Source organism: Aquarana catesbeiana, linkage group LG11 (genome assembly GCF_042186555.1).
Source record: "Aquarana catesbeiana isolate 2022-GZ linkage group LG11, ASM4218655v1, whole genome shotgun sequence".
Taxonomy (NCBI): Eukaryota; Metazoa; Chordata; class Amphibia; order Anura; family Ranidae; genus Aquarana; species Aquarana catesbeiana.
The window spans coordinates 78034605-78056130 of NC_133334.1; the positions used below are offsets into that span (position 1 = coordinate 78034605).

Consider the following 21526-nt stretch of genomic DNA (forward strand, 5'->3'; position numbering starts at 1 on the left):
TCTCCCTTCTTCCCCTGTATCTGCTGCTGGGAAGTGATTGCCACCTTCTCACCCTGGGCCTCCGAAACTGCCACAGGTGTGGGGCAGAGGTCTTGGACCCTCTGTCCGGTTGCCAGCACTTCTGCTGGAGAAGTTTGTTGTAACTCCACAGATACTGCTGTTGGTGCTGGGCAGAGCACAGTAAAGTTTGGCCCTAATACCAGCTCTTCTGCTGGAGGCTCATCAGGTTGTTCCTCCTCAGCAGAAAAGTCTATTAAATTCCCTATCTCTATAACTGGTGTCTGGGGATAGAGGTTCACCATATCCTGTTCATGGAACCCAGAAGATGTTATCAGTGCTGGACAGAGGTTAGCAGAACTCTGCCCTGTGGTCAGCACTTCAGGTTTGGGGACGGCAATCTTCAGATTTTCCACTGCCGATTCTCTGGCATGCTGCTGAACTTGTTCTAGCAGTTTCCTGTATGCCCTTTCCAGATGCTGTTCCTTCCTTAGCAAATGGTCCAGATCAGGTTTGAGCTCTGAGACCCCTGCAAGACCGAGCATAGCCTCTCTATATTCTCGCAGGTCCTCAAGGTCAGGTTCCCCTTCATCACCAAACATAAAATGATCTGTAAGGCTCTCCCACAGCAATCCAGGGCCTCCAAAGTCATATCCCTCCGGAGAGCATTCTGTTGTCTCCCCTAAATATCCCTCCTCTGCGTGCCATTGCAGAGCCCGATAACGATTGTCCAGCTCTATCTCCTGCTGGACCAGCCTGTCCAACTCAGTCACCCATTGCTCCTGGGGTCGCTCTCCCAGGAATGCCATCCGCAATGCCCGTTGGTCACTGGCCCGTTGCTCTTGCGTTGGAAAGCACTTGCCCTGTTTTATACCAGCGAGCTGAAGGGCTCCAATCCAGAGCTTCACCCGAATCAGCTGCCTGAGCTCCAGGTATTCATCCTCAGACACCGTTCTGGTGTATGTTGAAAGAATGATCCGCAGCAGCCCCGAGAACTCTGATGCCAGGTCCATATCTCCGCTGGGGTGACTGAAGTCTGCTATGCTGATCTTGGATCCAGTTGGAGGTTTGGATGTCCCAGACTGCAGGAAGCTTTCCCGCTGCTTGCCACCAATGTCACGGAACGTCCCTCACTCCGCTTGAGTGCTTTCGTCAGTATACCGCTTCCTAAGTTCTGGAACACGAGTCCAATGGATCTGGCTATAGGAACCCCCAAGAACTAGACAACACCAGTCCTGATGTACTCCAAGACTGGTGTTGTCTAGTTCTTGGGGGTTCCTATAGCCAGATCCATTGGACTCTAGTTCCAGAACTTAGGAAGCGGTATACTGACGGAAGCACTCAAGCGTAGTGAGGGACGTTCCGTGACAGTTAATATTTGTTAATTGATAAATATTAGATTAAAGAAACTTTCTAACAGGCACTTAGCTCAGCCTCTCAGCGAGCCTGAGCTGGCTGCTCCTGCCCCCTCCACAGCCCAGGGCTCCAGTGAGCATAGGGAGGGAAGAGCACAGAGCTGCTGACTGACAGTCAATAGCGCTCTGCTAAGGGAGCTGTGAGAACCGAACAATCTGCGGTGTTAGAGGCGCCGGGGGACAGATGCAGCATCAGATCAATGCTGCATCCACCTAAGTAAGTATGATTCTTTTTTTAAAAAAAAACATACTTCTCTTTTAAAGAAGAACTTCTTAAAATATTCAGTGATTACTTAGCAACCAGCAACTGTTGAGTCTATAAACACTTCAGTCAGAAGTATGTAATGTAAAATATAGCATAAAGAATGCAATGGTCAGGGGTATGTGATATGTAGCCCAGCATAGAGTGCAGTGGTTAGGAGTATGCAATATACAAAAAAGTGTTTATAGTGCTGTGCCTAGGATTGTGTATCCCACAGACTGCAGAGTTCAGGAGAGAGTAAAGTACAGAGTGCAGGGTTCAGGAGTATGTTTCGCTCAGGGCGCAGGGCTCAGGATTGTGTAGATCAGAGAACACAGGGCTCAGTAGGTAACACGCAGGCCAAAGTATGACCAAAATCCCCCCTCCTTTCCCAGTACAGAGCTCTACCCATTGTGGGGAATAGTCCACCACCAGCTGGGTTATTTGATCAATTCCGGAGATGGAGTTGAAGAAGCTTGTGCTGTTGTTCAGATGTGCTAGAACTGTAAAAATAGGAGAAAAAAAGTGGGTGAATTGCATCCTTGGGGCACCTTAACTGAGATGCTGAGCATGTGCACAAGGTGTCTATGGGAAGCGTGCAGTACAGTGGTGCACAGTAAATACACTATAAAACACAAAAAAGGCACGTTTGATTATATACAGTATGTCCTATTCTGTTGTATCTGAAGTGCTTCCCCACCCCTGACAAATCAATATAAATACAAGCAAGTCAGAAGCATAGCTCCCAACTGTGGAAAAGGAAAAGAAAAAATACAGCGCTGTGTAGAATAAAAGTGTGAATAGCAACCAACACAGCTTGTAGACTAAAAGCGATATGTGTAAGTGTAAATGTGTAGCGCTATTGAACTAAAAAAAAATTGATGTGTAACCATTAAAGTTATATTAAGTAGATATTGTGTGTGGAAAAATAAAAAATTAAAATCACAATAGAAGGTGGTGGATGAACACCACACTATATAAAAGGGAACATGAAAAACCACAATACGTAAGTAACATGTGTTAGGTGAACAACACAATGTGCAAAAAACTCATAACCAGTCCTACCATAAAAATAGTAATAAGTGAATAAATTAATCAATAAGAAGTGACTGAAACTGGTGAATATGTGATATATCACAGTAAATTATACTAAGACAAGTGAATAAAGTGCTAATAGTGACATAACTAATAGTAAAAAAGCGAAGTCCAGAATATAGCTGTCAAGTATGTTTCTGGTCCAAGGGTAAAGGAATAATCAAAAACAATTGGGCAAAAGTCCATCAGAGGCTGACACTTCGAAGAAACGGATAGAGTGAGGGAGCCACCACCAATGAACAAAAGGAGGCTTACCAGATATCCATGACTTGGAGAGGCTTATACCGCCCAAGTCATAAAGGCTTTTAGGTCAGCTGGCTTGATGGATAACCAGGCTTGGCAGGCACAACAGGTCCTGGATCAAATCGATAGTTTGGCACAGACTTTTTCAGACCTCAATAGAGAGGTAATTCTCTAACAGGAGCCAGAGGCTCGGTGTTCACCAACCATGCGGAATAAATTAAGAAAAAAACTTGCATAGTGTGATACCATATAACATAGGGTTTATTAAATAAAAAGCAGTAAACTCACATGCTAAAATTATCAAAAGGCTTCGTATGAGTACAGGAACATGAGCGGTATGTGAGAGTAGGTCTACCCAACGCATTTCAACTAATAAGTCGTCATCTGGCTCCCAACTGTCTCCCAACTGTCCCTGATTTCGAGGGACTGTCCCTGATTTGGAGCAATGTCCCTCTTTCCTCCTCATTTGTCCCTCATTCTGGTCTGATCTATATAGTTGTAGTTTCAAAAAGTGTTTCCCAGTGCTAAACCTTTCATCCAAATTCTAAATTGGTATGGTTCAGGAGGGGTGATGTCGCTCGCCTCCTCCCTTCCCTGGCCTGCCAGGCTGCATGCTCAGGAAAGGGTCTGTTATTGATTTTGGGGGGGACACCACTCCATTGTTTTAAAAAAAATTGGCATGGGGGTTCCCTTCCAAATCCATACTAGACCCAAGGGCCTAGTATGGACCTGGGGGGACCCCATACTGTTCTTTTCACAATATTTTTTTAGCCAGCAATTCTTTTTTTTTACATTCAGCTGGGAAGCCCGCTGACAGCTGATGACACAGCTGTTAAGGACGCGGCGGCCATCTTCCTGGCCCCCTCCTTAGCAACCAGCTATACACAGTGTAAACAGTTTTTTTAAAACCGTGAATCACGTCTAAATCGCAGTAAAAAACGTGGTACTTGCATTTTGGATGGGGGTCCATTGAAGTCTATTACATGCAAAACGCTGCATTTTGCGGGAAAAAAGTCCCCCATCCTTTCCAAAAGAGCAGAGGCCCAAAAATGCATTGATGTAAATATGTTCCATAGAAACCCATGTTAAAGAATTTCCCTGCATTTCTGCAAAATGCAAAATGCATAAAAAAACGCATTAGTGTGAATAGAGCCTTAAGGAGGACTTCCTTTGACTATAAATGTTTAAATTATCAGTTACTAAAGCCCAGATCAACTTTAATTTTATATCAGATAAATACATTCAGGTGCATAAAACAAAAGGTGTGCAAAGACTTACCGATTGTTTTCTTCGGAAGCAGGCAAGCCCAAATAAAAATCCCTGGCCCCTGCCAGCAAGTGGCAAAGAAGAACCCAGTACAATGTGTGGAAGCAGTGGACCCTCTGCAGAATTGTGCACCTGCTGCGTCAAACCTACAGTATATGTCTGCAATCAGCAAAACCCATGCTCCTTACTGAATGAAGAGCTCTGACTCTAACACAGGGAGAAGGGTCCTTCTCTGCAGCTTTCTAGCAATGGACAAGATGTTCTACTCACACTGTGACTGCTTTCCTAAGAAGATAAAATAAAAGACTTTGCACACCTTCTGTTTTAAAGCACCCAGAATGAACTTAGCTTATTTAAACTGAAATTTTAGTTGGGCTTTAAGTCATTTTAGATTTAATGGCAATGTAAGTGGTGTCTACAACTGGAGAAGCTGAAGTATATTAAGTATACTCAGATCCCAAATGTTTGGAGAGCTTCATGTATTATGAGGATAAATAGGTAGTGTTGAACGTAGTGTTGAACAACCACTTCTATTGACCGTGCAAGATTCTAAAGTTTGTTTTAGATCAAATATTTGGACCACTATATTTGGATTATGTCACACTCACAAGACCCCCAGACTGCTAAAACAGCCCAATCAATACAGTGGGGAAAATAATTATTTGATCCCCTGCAGAATTTGGAAGTTTGCCCACTTACAAAGAAATGAGAGGTCTATCATTTTTATCATAGGTGTATTTTAAATGACAGAGACAGACTATTAACCAAAAATCCAGAAAAAACACACATTTTATAAACTGAGTTGCAGTTCAGTGAGTAAAAAATTTGTTGATCCCCAAGCAAAACATGACTTAGTACTTGGTGGAGAAACCCTTGTTGGCAAGCACTAAGGTAAGAAGTTTCTTGCAGTTAGTGACCAGGTTTGCACACATCTCAGCAGGTATTTCGTTCCAATCTTTTTTACAGATCTTCTATATATTCTTAAAGTTTCTTGGCTGTTGCATGGCAACTCAAAGTTTCAGCTCCCTCCATAAATTTTCTATAGGATTAAGGTCTGGAGACTGGCTAGGCCACTTCATGGCCTTAACCACTTCAGCACCGGAGGATTTTACCCCCCTTCCTGACCAGAGCACTTTTTGCGATTCGGCACTGCGTCGCTTTAACTGACAATTGCACGGTCGTGTGACGTTGTACCCAAACAAAATTGGTGTCCTTTTTTCCCACAAATAGAGCTTTCTTTTGGTGGTATTTGATTGCCTCTGCGGTTTTTATTTTTTTCGGTATAAACAAAAAATAGCGACAATTTTGAAAAAAAAACCAATATTTTTTACTTTTTGCTATAATAAATATCCCCCAAAAATATATAAAAAAACATTTTTTTCCCTCAGTTTAGGCCGATATATATTCTTCTACATATTTTTGGTAAAAAAAAAACGCAATAAGCGTATATTGATTGGTTTGCGTAAAATTTATAGCATCTACAAAATAGGGGATAGTTTATGGCATTTTTATTTTGATTTTTTTTTTTATTAGTAATGGCGGCGATCTGCGATTTTTATCGGGACTGCGACATTTTAGTGGACACAGCGGACATTTTTGACACTATTTTGGGACCATTGTCATTTATACAGCGATCAATGCTATAAAAATGCATTGATTACTGTGTAAATGACACTGGCAGTGAAGGGGTTAACCACTAGGGGGCAGTGAAGGGGTTAAGTGTGTCCTAGGGAGTGATTCTAACTGTTAGGGGGCTGGACTTCAACACACAGGACAGTGATCACTGCTCTCGATGTCCTGTCACTAGGCAGAACTGGGAGATGCTTTGTTTACAAAAGTATCTCCCCATTCTTCCTCTCCGTGACACAATCGTGGGCACCCGGCGGACATCCAGTCCACGGGACCTCCAGTCACGGTCACAGAGACCGCGGCGGGCGCCGGCCGCGAGCGCGTGCCCGCAACACCGCATCTTAAAGGGGACGTACCTGTACACCCTTTTGCCTACCAGCGCCATTCTGCCGATGTACATTGGCGTGTGCTGGTTGGCAAGCAGTAAATGTGCTTCTTATTGAGTCACTTCTTTGTTGCCTTGGCGCAGTGGCGGCTGGTGCTCCGTTTTTTGGGGGAGGGGCGGCAAAAGAAACCCCCCCCCTCCAGGTCCGCACTTACCCCATTTAGGTTGTGGGTGGCTTCCACGGCTTCTCCTCCTGGCCATTCCGATCTGAAGATCCACTTTGTGTCCTGAATGGCTTGGAGGAGAAGCAGGAAGACAATACCAAGTGTTGATTCGCTAATGTCAAAAATGGGTTTTTGAAGCCAATTAGAGCCTCAGGCTCTAATCATGTGCTTAAAAAGAAATGAAATAGAAATCTATGTGTCCAGCGCCCCACATGGAGATTAGGGGCTGGTACATAGAGATTAAGGGGGCGGCGCCCCTTATGGACTAGCCACCGCTGCCTCGGCGGTATGTTTTGGCTCATTATAATGCTGAAAGACCAATCTATGACCCATCTCCAGTGTTTCTGGCTGAGGGAAGAAGGTTCTCATCCAAGATTTTACAATATATGGCCCCTTCCATTGGCCCCTCAATGCGGCAAAGTCGATCTGTACATTTAGCAGAAAAAAAGCCCCAAAGCATAATGTTTTCAACTCTGTGCTTGACTGTAGGGATGGTGTTCTTAGGGTCATAATTAGCATTTTTCTTCCTCCAAACACATACAGTAAGTCACAAACCATAAATTCTTGCTGTGCTGTGGGAAGCCTAATTTAGAACAGATTTGTTTTTATGCTTATAACAAAAAAATAGCCAGTATTTATGTTAATTTCTAGAAAGGAGTGGTCAATTTTTACTGGTACCCCTCATATTTTAGGGGGGGCACGAACAATATCTTAAAAACAGGTTTTTACCTATTAGATGTATTACTATTACAAATACCCAAGAGGGATGTCATCAGGTTGACCCAAAGACATGAAAATATAATCCAGTCCGGTCATTGTCATATCATCTTGTCTTTGGCCAGCTTAAAAGTTAAAGAGAGTTTTGATATGGGTTTAAGACAGTCAACATGATGAATAATTTAGAAAGCTGTCCTCTAGGACAGAAATAAATATACTTCAGTTGGTCTGCCAGATTGTTTACAACCTAAAAATGCTTCCGCCTGCCACTTAAGCCAAGTGGAAGTTAGTAATGTCTTTAAAATACCAGGTGCATGGCAACAGATCAATAATAATTATGCAGGGGGAGTGGGGAATTTTTTTAAGAGCTTGGCCCTAGTTTGGAATGGGAAGTCCATTAAAAGGTTTGCCTGCTGCTAACTTTAGACTTTTCTCATTGAATTTATTAGTGTTTGGTCATAAAGTTTAAAACTAGAAAGCAATAAGACCCTTTTCTTCACAAGCTATCAACTTTCCGTAGTGGAATTCACATAATGATTTTCTTTATTAGTCTAAACCGCATGGCTATTTCCAGAGACAAATGTACATAAATAATAATTACAAGAGGTAATTTTGTTACTTTGTGGCTAGAGGAAAATCCTATGTATGCGGAAAAGCCTGGAGAATGCAAGCAAAGGCTATTCCAGAATTATATTTAGGCTGCCTCTAGACTTACTACATTGTGCCCCAGAAGAGACAGAAGTTAAAGTAGAACTATAGGCAAAATGTTTTTTCCTGACAGACTCCATGGCAGCCTACGTGTGGGTTAACCCCGCCTCCTCCCCAATGCTATAGGACCCTATACCCATACATTTGAACTCACCACTAGGGACTGCGTTCCTTTTTTGTCCTCCTCCAATGGACCTACATTTCGTTTGTCTCCTGCCTTGGCGTCTAGTCGGGATATTGTTCCGGATCACGGCATACCATTTACGCAGTGCAAGCTCAGAGCCCAGTCATGGGCGGGCGAGTGGCTGTTTTGCAGGCACAAGATACTCAGTGGTGGAGGGGAGGCCGTCTGTGTATGCCGGGGATGGACGTCTGACAAGCTAAAGATGCACACACATGCACGTATGTGATAAAGTGCAATAAAAAATAACATAACGTAAAACAAGGAAAAAAAAAGAAAAAAGTAAGAAAAAATATATACAATAACCAAGAAAAACAACATTAAAGAAATAAATACAGATCAAAATCTGAATTTAACCCCTTAGGTTGAAGGGCATCAAGCCGATGTATCCAATGGACTTCTTTCTTCTTAAACTCTAATTCTCTATTACCACCCCGTCTATTTCATGAAACCACGTCAATCACCCTGAATCTAAGTTGGGAGACTGTATGATCCTTATCTACAAAATGTCTCGATAAAGGCAGATTCTCTAGTTTGTCCCTGATGGAGTACTTATGTCTCACAATGCGATCCTTTATTTTCTGTGTGGTTTCCCCCACATAGAGGAGTCCACACGGACATTTAATAATATAGATAACATGGGTAGACTGACAGGTGTAGTAATCTCTAATAGATATATCATAGCCCTTTTGTGGATGAGAAAAACATTTGCCTTTCATCATGCTAGAACATTGTATACACGAGAGGCAAGGAAAAGATCCCTGATTTTTAGGGCCCAGAAAAGTCACACAGGGTATAGGAGATGAATACTGATCTGATTTTACCACTCTGTCATAAATGCTTCTACCTCTGCGATACAATGACAGGGGGGGGGGGGTAAAACTCCGGCACAAATGGATAGCTGTTATTTAAGATAGACCAGTGTTTTTTTATAATGTTGTTAATTTTGGTGGAAAATGGATGGAATTGAGAGATGAAGGGCATTCTGCGACTGGGTCTGATAATTTTAGTACTATCTTGTAAAGACAAGCGGTCTTTATGAACAACGTCTGTGATCGCGCCCACCAACCACGTGCATTGGGTCGCCCGCCGTGCTGCAGGTGCGCACCTCCGGTGGCTCTTAAAGGGAACAAAGTGTCCATACGTTGTTTTACGCAGCCATGCTATTCTGCTTGTATCGGCATGAGCTGGTCGGCAAGTGGTTAAAAAAAAGGAATTAATTAGCAAGGCCTAACTAACTAGTAAGGAAAATTAACTAGCAAGGCCTAACCAGCTGGTAAGAAAAATTTGAAAACTATAATAAAACAAATGTCACTGTAAAAATATAAACATAGCCTACCTTAAGAGTCGAAATTATAATCAGTAGAGCAGTGGTTGGTGTCAGTAGGGCAGTGGATGGTGTGTGGACAGTGTCTGTAGGGCATTGGTTGGTGTCAGTAGGGCAGTGGTTGATGTCAGAAGGGCAGAGGATGATGTCAGTAGAGCAGTTGATGGTGTCAATAAAACAGTGGACAGTATCAGTAGAGCAGTGAAATGTGTCAGTAGAGCAGTGGACAGTGTCAGCAGAGCAGTGGAGTGTCAGTAGGGCAGTGGACGTATCAGTAGGGCAGATGTTGGTGTCACTAGGTGTCAGGGCTGGGCTCAGCCCTTCCTTCTCAAAGCTGGTCGCTCAGCTGTCGGGCTAATTGCCAGCTCCTATCTCTCCACAGTGACTCACCTGTTGATGATATCCTGCTTGTTAGTCCTACCTACTTAAACTGTCCAGCCCAGATGGTACCGAGTCGGTCTGTGAAGATGAACCCATGCACTCGGGGTTTACGCGTCTCTCTGCGGATGAGAGAACCCTTAGGAGGAGGGAGAGATTGTGCCTTTATTGTGGCCAGGCAGGTCACTTTTTGAAGTCTTGTCCTACCCGTCCAGGGAACACCCGCACCTTGAGGTCCTGTCATAGACAGACCTTAGGTGGCGTTGTTTCATCCCCAGTTATCCAGAAGAGTAAGTCCCTGGTTTCGGTTACCCTTTTTCGGGCTGAATCGTCTGTCGAGATATAGGCTCTAATCAACTCTGGGCCTGCAGGCCTGTTCATTGATGCTGCCTTTGTATCGAAGCACTCGATTCCGCTGCAGCTGCGTGACACTCCACTTACCATTGAGACTCTTGACGGGAGACCTCTACAGCCTGCCCATGTGACTCATGAGACTGTTCTGTTATCCATGGCTGTAGGGGCTCTTCACCATGAGATAATCCAATTCGAAGTTATTTCCTCACCTAAGTTTCCGCTGGTTATTGGTTATCCTTGGTTACAGAGGCACCATCCCTCTGTGCTGAAGTCCCCTCCTCCTGGTCACCACAATGCAGCAAGTCATGCTTCCAGAAGGTAGCCAAGGTCCTGTGCACCTCTTGACTCTCCTCCCTGTCGGAGGAGTACCGCGATTTTAGCGATGTCTTTGACAAAGGTAGTTGGAGTTTGCCTCCACCGGTCGTATGATTGCGCAATTGACCTTCAACCTGGCGCCATACCCCCTCGTGGCCGGGTTTACCCTTTGTCGGTCTTGGAGGCAGTGGCGTCTCCAGCTTTCATATTTAGGAGGGGCACATGGGGGGACAGGGACAAAAGTAGGGGGGCAACTATAAAATGCATATATATATATATATATATATATATATATATATATATATATATACAGTATATATATATATATATATATATATATATATATATATATATATATATATATATCTATAGATATATATCTATAGATATATAACTATATACTGGGGCCCTTTACTACGCTCTTGAGGATGCAGGGAAGGAGCAGATCGGGCGGCCGTGGTTGTGTGAGCGCTCGCATTATGCAGTGTCAGCAAGCAGAGGGAGGGGGGAGGAATCACCCACAGGAGCTGACTGGGCACTCTCTCCCTCTTAGACATTGATTTTTTGTAAAAAAAAAAAATAAATAAATAAATAATTTTTTTCTTTTTATTGGGGGGGGGCACATGATGGGGCACAGCATAATGTTGGGGGAGTCAGGGCCACCTCTGCCCCCCCCAGGGATGCCATTGCTTGGAGGAAAGGGCCATGGAGCAGTATGTTACAGATGCACTTTCTCGAGGTTTCATCTGCAATCCTCGTCTCCTGCTGGTGCTGATCTCTTTTTTGTGAAGAAGAAGAGTGGTGAACTAACACTTTGTATTGATTATAGGGGTCTCAATCGTTTCACGATTAAGAATGCCTATCCAATACCGTTGATTACAGAGTTATTTGACTGTCTCAAAGGAGCACCGTTTTTCACAAAGCTTGATTTGAGAGGGGCATACAATCTCGTAAAGGAAAAAGGAGGGTGACGAGTGGAAAACTGCGTTTAATACCAGAACAGACAATTATGAGTACCTCGTAATGCCTTTTGGCCTTTGTAACGCCCTGGCAATTTTCCACAGATTTATTAATGATGTCCTCTCGACGATATCCTCATATTTTCCAAGTCCCTGGAGAGCCACCACACAGATGTCTGTCGTGTGCTTCAGAAACTAAGAGAGAGCAATTTCTATTGTAAATTAGAGAAGTGCAAATTCCATCGTGAACAAGTTAAATTCCTGGGCATTTCCACTGCTTTTCCATGGACCCAGAGAGTCTTCGTACTACTGTGCTCTAGATTTACCATTCTCCCAAGGCTGCTGGCCACCCTTGGAAGAATCAAATCTTTTGGGCCATTTCCCAACAATTCTGGTGGCGTAGTCTACGTGCTGATGTAACCGCTTCGTAGTTGCCTGTTCCATGTGTGCTCAGAGCAAGACTCCACGACACCATTCAGTGGGCCTCCTACAACCAGTACCCAATGGAGAGAGGCTCTGGACCCACCTGTCTATGGGTTTCATTGTGGAGTTACCCAACTCTCAGGGACACACAGTTATCCTTATGGTGGTTGATCGGTCTTGTTTCCCATTGTATTCCACTTAAGAAGTTGCCCACTTCTAAGAAACTGGCTTCCATTTTTGCTCGGGAGATCTTTCGCTTACATGGGCTACCCAACGTGACTCGGACAGGGGTAGTCAGTTTGTGTCCCGGTTTTGGTGAGCCTTTTGTGCACAGTTAGGAATTCAGCTTGCTTTATCTTCTGCATACCGGAAACGGAACTGACTCCATCTTGGAAGTGGAGGAAAATTGTCGTGACAGAGCGTCAGCCCTTACAGAATGAGACAATGTAATTGAAATTTGACAAAAAAAAGCCCACCATGCCCTTCTGGAAGAGAGGTGTTTAGCCTCAGACAAGAATGTGAGATTCTTATGGTCAGTAAGAATGAGAACCGGCACAGTGGTACCTTCGAGGAGATGTCTACATTCTTTCAGGGCTAAAATGATCGCTAGCAGCTCTCTGTCACAAATCTCGTAAGTGCATTCCGCAGGTGACAATTTCTTGAAAAAGTAGCCACTAGGATGCATAGCGCTCTCAGAGGTAGGACGTTGAGACAGAAAGGCACCAACACCAGTCTCAGAAGCATCAATCTCAAGGATAAAAGGTAACGTAGGATCAGGATGTGCCAATACAGGAGCAGAAACAAAGGCAGTCTTGAGACTCTCAAAAGCCTTAACAGACTCCGGAGACCAACTCTGTGGATTACTATCCTTTCTGGTCATATCATTTAGGGGCTTGACCAGAGATGAGAAGTTACGAATAAACTTCCGATAATAGTTGGCAAAGCCCAGAAAACGCTGCAATGAACATAAATCCACGGGTCGGGGCCACTGTAGGACTGCAGAAAGCTTCTCTGGGTCCATCGAAAAACCAGCAGTGGAAATCACATAGCCCAAGAATTTAACCTGTTCACGATGGAATTCGCACTTCTCCAATGTACAAAAGAGATTGTTCTCTCTTAGTTTCTGAAGCACACTACAGACATCTGTGTGGTGGCTCTCCAGGGACTTGAAGAATATGAGGATATCATTAAGATAAACCAACACACATAACTGCAACAAATCTCGGAGGACAATAAATAATAAATTCCTGGAAAACTGCCGGGGCGTTACAAAGGCCCAAAGGCATTACGAGGTATTCATAATGGCCTGTTCTGGTATTAAAGCAGTTTTCCACTCGTCACCCACCTAATCCAAACCCTCTCAAATCAAGCTTTGTGAAAACCGTTGCTCCCTTGAGGCGGTCAAATAACTCCGTAATCAACAGAATCGGATAGGCATTCTTAATCGTGAAATGATTGAGACCCCTATAATCAATACAAGGTCTCAGTTCACTATTCTTTTTCTTCACAAAGAAGAGACCAGCACCAGTAGGAGACGAGGATTGCGGATGAAACCTCGAGAAAGTGCGTCCGCAACATACAACTCCATGGCCTTATCCTCCAAGACCGACAAAGGGTAAGGGGGTATGGCACCAGGTCGAAGGTCAATTGCGCAATCATACGACCGGTGTGGAGGCAAACTACCGGCTTTACCTTTGTCAAAGACATCACTAAAATTGCGGTACTCCTTTGGCAGGGAGGAGAGTGAAGAGGTGCACAGGACCATGGCTACCTTCTGGAAGCATGTCTTACTGCATTTTGGCGACCAGGAGAGAACCTTGGCATGGAGCCATTCAAAAGAGGGGTTGTGCCTCTGTAACCAAGGATAACTGAGAACCAGCGGAAACTTAGATGAGGAAATAACTTGGAATTGGATTATCTCATGGTGAAGAGCCCCTATGGCCATGGACAATGGAACCGTCTCATGAGTCACATGGGCAGGCTGTAGAGGTGTCCTGTCAAGAGCCTCAATGGCAAGTGGAGTGTCACGCAGCTGCAGCGGAATCGAGTGCTTCGATACAAAGGCAGCATCAATGAACAGGCCCGCAGCCCCAGAGTCGATTAGAGCCTGTATCTCGATGGACGACTCAGACCAATAAAGGGTGACCAAAACCAAGGGCTTATCCTTCTGGATAACTGGGGATGAAACAATGCCACCTAAGGTCTGTCCATGACAGGACCTCAAGGTTCAGGCGTTTCCTGGACGGGTAGAACAGGACTTCAAAAAGTGACCTGCCTGGCCACAATAAAGGCACAATCTCTTCCTCCTCCTAAAGGTTCTCTCATCCGCAGAGAGACGTGTGAAACCCATGTGCAAGGGTTCACCTTCACTGACTGACTCGGTACCAGGAGGCATGGGAGGTGAGGGAGGCACGGGTGGGACTGCAAAGCTTGGACACAAACGTACAGGAGGCTTCTGCAAGCGCTTCTTAAAAGAGATTCTTTCTCTGAGTCTGGAGTCAATGAGGATGGCAAACGTGATCAACTTCTCCAGCTCAGTGGGTATATCTCGGGCCGCATCCTTGATGGAATCTGAGAGACCATGAGAAAAAGCAGCCACTAGGGTCTCATTGTTCCAAACAACCTCTGCTGCCAGAGTACGGAATTCAATGGCGTAAACGGCAACAGTTCTCATACTCTGTTTGATGAACATGAGGCACTTGGCAGCAGAAGCGAAGCGTGCAGGAACGTCAAATACCCTTTTAAAGGAAGCCACAAACTCAGGGTAACTCAAGACAACAGGTTTTTGCGTCTCCCATAGAGGGTTTGCACAGGCCAAGGCTCTCTCAGAAAGCAAAGATCTTAGGAAACCTACTTTGCTTCTGTCCCTGGGGCAGCATCTCAAAGTATATCTCAGTCTGGTTGAGAAAACCTCTGAATTGGACTGGATTGCCCCCAAATCGCTGGGGAAGCAGAGCGGAACCACTTATAGAGGTAATACTTAAGGCGGCGCAGCAGCAGGGACGGTCTGCAAGACCGGTTGTACCGAAGCAGCCACAGTGGGAGATTCCAGGTGAGCCATGCTAATCAGGAGTGTTTGTAACACCATGGAAAACTGATCCATGCGGTGATCCTGCTCATCCAATCTGGAAAAAATATTACAAACAAGTGGATTAACTGCATCTTCTGAATTCGTGGCCTTCGCCTACTGTCAGAAACCATTAATCTGACTGAGACAGAAGTACAGTTAAATCACACTTGTTTAATAATATAAAAAAAAGGTAAACAGGGTAAACGTAGTCAAAACATAGCCAGAGTTCAGGAACCAGGAATGGATAGTCAGACAAGTCAAACGTCAGGGAGCCGGAGATCAGTGTAGTAAAACAGCAAGCAGGATCTGAAGCCAGAAGGGATGTCAGCCAAGCAATTCATTAACAGGAATGCAGGAGATAGTTTCTGTGATGTTGACCAAGGCGAAGGCAGAGATCCCCTGGGCTGGACGGCTTAAGTAGGCAGAACTGACAAGCAGGATATCATCAACAGGTGCGTGGCTGTGGAGAGATAGGAGCTGGCAATTAGACGACAGCTGAGCGGCCAGCTGAGAAAAGGAAGAGCTGAGCCCAGCTCTGACAGCACCAATCAGTCTTTGGAGCAATTCCTACATTGCTATATTTCTGACCATCATAAAAACTGGTCAGACCTCTTACCATGGGTGGAGTTTTCTCACAATAGTGCCTTGAATTCTGCTTCCCAATTGTCCCTGTTTATGGCGAACTATGGTTTCCAACCTTCCATGTTGCCTGACTTGTTTGTTCTGCAGAGTATTCCTGCGTTAGAGGAGCATCTCTGTAGTCTTCGTTCCACTTGGGCACAAGTTCAGGAGGCTTTGCGACATGCTAATGATAGGTGCAGACTCCATGCTGACCGTAGATGCCTGCCTGTGCCTTCCTACCAGGTTGGGGACAGGGTCTGGCTGTCATCTCGCAACCTTGAACTTTGTGTTCCCTCTCTGAAGTTTGCAATTGGTTTATTGGGCCATTCCATATTCTATGCAGGATTAACCCAGTGGCTTACGCATTAGACCTTCCTTCTAATATGCGTATCTCAAATGTATTTCATGTCTCAAAAAACCTTTGGTCTGCAACCGTTTTACCACCTCGGTGCCTCGTCCTCACCCTGTACAGGTTGAGAACCATGAGGCGTATGTAGTGTAGTCCATTGTTGACTCTCGTAGGTTTCGTGGGTGCATATAGTACCTGCTGCATTGGAAAGGGTACGGTCCGGAGGAACGCTCTTGGGTCTCATCCTCGGACGTACATGCCCCTGTCCTCCTCCGTGATTTCCATAGATGATTTTCCCTCAAGCCAGGTGGTCCTCCGAGGGGGAGGGTTCATTGAGGAGGGGGTACTGTCAGTGCTGGGCTCAGCCTCTCCTTCTCAAAGCTGGCTGCTCAGCTGTCGGCTAATTGCCAGCTCCTATCTCTCCACAGTGACTCACCTGTTGATGATATCCTGCTTGTTAGTCCTACCTACTTAAGCTGTCCAGCCCAGATGATCTCTGCCTTCGCCTTGGTCACATCTCTAGAGACTCTCTCCTGTGTCCCTGTTAAAGACTTGCTTGGCTGACATTCCTTCTGGCTCCAGATCCTGCTTGCTGTTCTTCTACGCTCATCTCTGGCTCCCTGACGTTTTGGCTTGTCTGACTATCTGTTCCGGTTCCTGAACTCTGGCTATGTTTTGACTACGTTTACACTGTTTACCTTTTTATTATTAAACAAGTGTGATTCAACTGTACTTCTGTCTCAGTCTTATTCATGGTTTCTGACACTAGGGCAGTGGACGGTATCAGTAGAGCAGTGGATGGTGTCAGTAGTTTTTTATTTTTATTATTTTATTTATTTGTTTTTTTTTTTTTACAATTATAATTTTTATTATTTTTATCAACCCTGTTGGGGGCTTTGGTGAATATCAGGGGTCTAAACAGACCCCTGATTTCTCATTTTTGAGAAGAGATAAGAGATTGAGGACACAGTCCTCAATCTCTGTCTGTACAGCCTCAGCTACACAGAATGAATGAACAGGAATAGCTCTGTACTGTTAATAGCTCTTCCTGTTAATTCACAAACTGAAGCATGGCAAACAAAGTTTACTATGCTTCTGTTATGAATGAACACAGTGAGTGATCAGTAAAGCAAGCAATGGCATTCACTCCTCTAAATCACTCACAGACCAGATTTTTCAATATTTGCTCATCTCTTTTTTTGTTAACAAGTACAGTGCCTTGAAAAAGTATTGATATCCGTTGAAATTTTTCACATTTTGTCATGTTACAACCAAAAATGTAAATGTGTTTTATTGGGACTTTATGTGATAGATCAACACAAAGTGGCACATAATTGTGAAGTGGAATAAAAATGATAAATGGTTTTCCAAATTTCTTACAAATACAGTAAATATGTAAAAATTGTGGCGTGCATTTGTATTCAGCCCCCTTTACTCTGATACCCCTAACTAAAATCTAGTGGAGCTAATTGCCTTCAGAAGTCACCTAATTAGTAAATAGAGTCCACCTGTGTGTAGTTTAATCTCAGTATAAATATAGCTGTTCTGTGAATCCCTCAGAAGTTTGTTAGAGTACTTTAGTGAACAAACAGCATCATGGAGGCCAAGGAACACACCAGACAGGTCAGGGATAAAGTTGTGGAGAAGTTTAAAGCAGGGTTAGGTTATAAAAAAATATCCCAAGCTTTGAACATCTCACGGAGCACTGTTCAATCCATCATCCGAAAATGGAAAGAGTATGGCACAACTGCAAACCTACCAAGACATGGCCGTTCACCTAAACTGACAGGCCTGGCAAGGAGAGCATTAATCAGAGAAGAAGCCAAGAGGCCCATGGTAACTCTGGAGGAGCTGCAGAGATCCACAGCTCAGGTAGGAAAATCTGTCCACAGGACAACTATTAGTCATGCACTCCACAAATATGGCCTTTATGGAAGAGTAGCAACAAGCAAGCCATTGTTGAAAGAAATCCATAAGAATTGCCGTTTGCAGTTTGCGAGAAGCCATGTGGGGGACACAGTAAACATGTGGAAGAGGGTTCTCTGGTCAGATGAGACCAAAATAAAATCCCAATAAAATACATTTACGTTTTGGGTTGTAATATGACAATATATGGAAAATTTCAAGGGTTATAAATACTTTTTCAAGGCACTGTATATGGTATAGGGCAGTGGTGTAACTAGAACCTTCAGGGCCCCGGTGCAAGAAACCATGAGGGGCCCCCCCTTTCCATCCGAGCCTGGGGCTTCCAATTTTGGGAGGGTGTCCATGTACATCGTCCCAAAACCGTGCTTCCTGCATGCCCCCTGGGACGTGCATCCAGTGCAATCACAGTGGCCCTTTACCATGTGATGTCAGCTGATCACATGTAAACAGACTTGCCGGTTATCCGCAGCCCTTTCCTCCCACGCTGTGTCTGTGTTAGGAAAGGACTGCCGTTAACTGTCAAGAATGTCAGAAAATTGTTTACACTGATAATCAGTGCCCCAATCATCAGTGCCCATCAATGCCGCCTACAAGTGTTACCTATCAGTGCTCATTAATGCTGCCTACTAGTGCCCATCAAATCTGCCTATCAGCACCACCTATCAGTGCTCATTAATGCTGCCTAACAGCGTCCATCCGTACCACCTATCAGTACTCTTCAATGCTGCCCATCAATACTGCCTGAGTTCTGCCTATCAGTGTTCTTCAGTGCCCATCAGTGCAGCCTATGAGTTCTGCCTATTAGTGCTCATCAATGCCCATCAGTGCCACCTATAAGTGCCCATCAATGCCTCCTATCAGTGCCTCCTATCAGTGCCCACCAGTGCCTCCCATTGGTGCCCGTCTCAGTGTCCCCTAGTGCCTTCTCAGTGCCCCCTAGTGTCTTATCAGTGCCCCCTAGTGCCTTCTCAATGCCCCTATCAGTGCCCCATAGTGCCTTCTCAGTGCCCCCTATCAGTGCCCCCTAGTGCCTTCTCAGTGCCCCCTATTAGTGCCTCCCTTCAGTGCTCATCAGTAAATCCTATCAGTGCCTCCCATCGGTGCCCCCTATCAGCGTCCCCTATCAGCACCTTCTATCAGTGTCCCCTATCAGCGTCCCCTATCAGCGCCCCCCCATCAGTGCCTTCTATCAGCGCCCCCTATAAGTGCTTTCTATCAGTGCCCCTATCAGTGCCCATCCGTGTCTTCTATCAGTGTCTTCTATCAGTGTCCCCTATAAGTGTCCCCTATCAGTGTCTTCTATCAGTGGCCCCTATCTGTGCTCCCTATCAATTTCCCCTATCAGCGTCCCCTATAAGTGCCTATCAGCGCCCCTATCAGTGCCCATAAGTGTCCTCTATCAGTGTCCCTACCAGTGCCTCCTATCAGAGTCCTCTGTCTTCTCATGACAGCACGCCTCTGAGCGGAGATCGTGTCTCTCAGGTAACAGCAGCACAGAGACACTGATATTGACGTTTTATATCCCTCTCCGACGGAGACCGTCTGGTCCGTCCTCTCTCGCACCTGATGACAGAGGACACACAGCTGATCTCTCCCTTCTCCCCACTCCCCTCTCCTGTGTGCTCCGCAGGAAATGTGAACTCGTTAGCGTCACACTTGACTGCCCGTGGAGCACAGGAGAGGGGAGGGGGGAGAAGGGAGAGATCAGCTGTGTGTCCTCTGTCATCCTGTGCGAGAGAGGACAGACCGGACGGAGAGGGAAATAAAACTGTCAATGCCGGTGTCTCTGTGCTGCTGTTACCTGAGAGACACGCTCTCCGCTCACAGCCCTGTGAATAGCATCCCCGCTGGGCCCCCCCACAGTGACAGAATGCCAGGGCCCCGTCGCAAATGCGACTGTTGCGACCCTGGTAATTCCGCCACTGGTATAGGGAAGACAGCAGGTGTCTTAGCTCCAAATGGTCTACTCTAATATCTGGCAATGTCATTCTTTAACCACTTGCCGACTGCCGCATTTACAGTGCCTTGCAAAAGTATTCACCCCCCTTGGCTTTTTACCTATTTTGTTAATTACAGCCTTTAGTTCAATGTTTTTTTTAATCTGAATTATATGTGATTGATCAGAACACAATAATCTAAGTTGATGAAGTAAAATGAGAAAGATATATACATAAAACTATTTTTCAGAAATAAAAAAATGATAATTGGCATGTGCGTATTTATTCACCCCCTTTGTTATGAAGCCCATAAAAAGCTCTGGTGTAACCAATTTCCTTCAGAAGTCACATAATTAGTGAAATGATGTCCACCTGTGTGCAATCTAAGTGTCACATGATCTGTCATTACATATACACACCTTTTTTGAGAGACCCCAGAGGCTCCAACACCTAAGCAAGAGGCACCACAAACCAAACACTGCCATGAAGACCAAGGAACTCTCCAAACAAGTAAGGGATAATGTTGTTGAGAAGTACAAGTCAGGGTTAGGTTATAAAAAATTATCCAAATCTTTGATGATCCATAGGAGCAACATCAAACCTATCATAACCAAATGGAAAGAACATGGCACAACAGCAACCCTGCCAAGAGACCGACACACACCAAAACTCATGGACCGGGCAAGGAGGGCATTAATCAGAGAGACAGCACAGAGACCTAAGGTAACCCTGGAGGAGCTGCAGAGTTCCACAGCAGAGACTGGAGTATCTGTACATAGGACGACAATAAGCCGTAGGCTCCATAGAGTTGGGCTTTATGGCAGAGTGGCCAAAAGAAAGTCATTACTTTCAGCAAAAAACAAAATGGTACGTTTTGAGTGTGCGAAAAGGTATGTTAGAGACTCCCAAAGTATATGGAGGAAGGTGCTCTGGTCCGATGAGACTAAAATTGAACTTTTTGACCATCAAAGAAAACGCTACGTCTGGCGCAAACCCAACACATCACATCACCCAAAGAACACCATCCCCACAGTGAAACATGGTGGTGGCAGCATCATGCTGTGGGGATGTTTTTCAGCACTGGGAAACTGGTCAGAGTTGAGGGAAAGATGGATGGTGCTCAATAAAGGGATATTCTTGAGCAAAACCTGTAGCACTCTGTGTGTGATTTGAGGCTAGGACAGAGGTTCACCTTCCAGCAGGACAATGACCCCAAACACACTGCTAAAGCAACACTTGTGTGGTTTAAGGGGAAACATGTAAATGTGTTGGAATGGCCTAGTCAAAGCCCAGACCTCAATCCAATAGAAAATCTGTGGTCAGACTTAAAGATTGCTGTTCACAAGCGCAAACCATCCAACTTGAAGGAGCTGGAGCAATTTTGTAAATCTCAGGAATGGGCAAAAATCCCAGTGGTAAGATGTGGCAAGCTCATAGAGACTTATCCAAAGTGACTTGGAGCTGTGATAGCCGCAAAAGGTGGCTCTACAAAGTATTGACTTTACTGGGGTGAATAGTTATGCACATTGACTTTTTCTGTTATTTTGTCCTATTTGTTGTTTGCAGCACAATAATAAAAAAAAAAAAAAAAATCTTCAAAAGTTGTGGGCATGTTCTGTAAATGAAATGATGCAAATCCTCAAACAATCCATGTTAATTCCAGGTTGTTAGGCAACAAAACACGAAAAATGCCAAGGGGGTGAATACTTTTGCAAGGCACTGTACATTTACGTCGGCAGAATGGCACGGCTGGGCAAATGGGCGGACAGGTACGTCCCTTTGAATTTGCCGCGATGTGGTCGTGTGCGCGCCGCCGGCGATGCGCG

General features: G+C 44.8%; 1 long non-coding RNA gene across 1 annotated transcript in view; it reads right to left on the reverse strand.

The window, feature by feature from the left end:
- Positions 1-7994: 7994 nt before the first annotated feature.
- Positions 7995-21526, reverse strand: part of LOC141112971 (uncharacterized) — a 56385-nt gene continuing 42853 nt past the window's right edge. Inside the window, exon 3 of the long non-coding RNA XR_012236677.1 lies at positions 7995-8240. This is a non-coding gene — a long non-coding RNA (uncharacterized lncRNA). The remainder of the gene's footprint in view (positions 8241-21526) is intronic.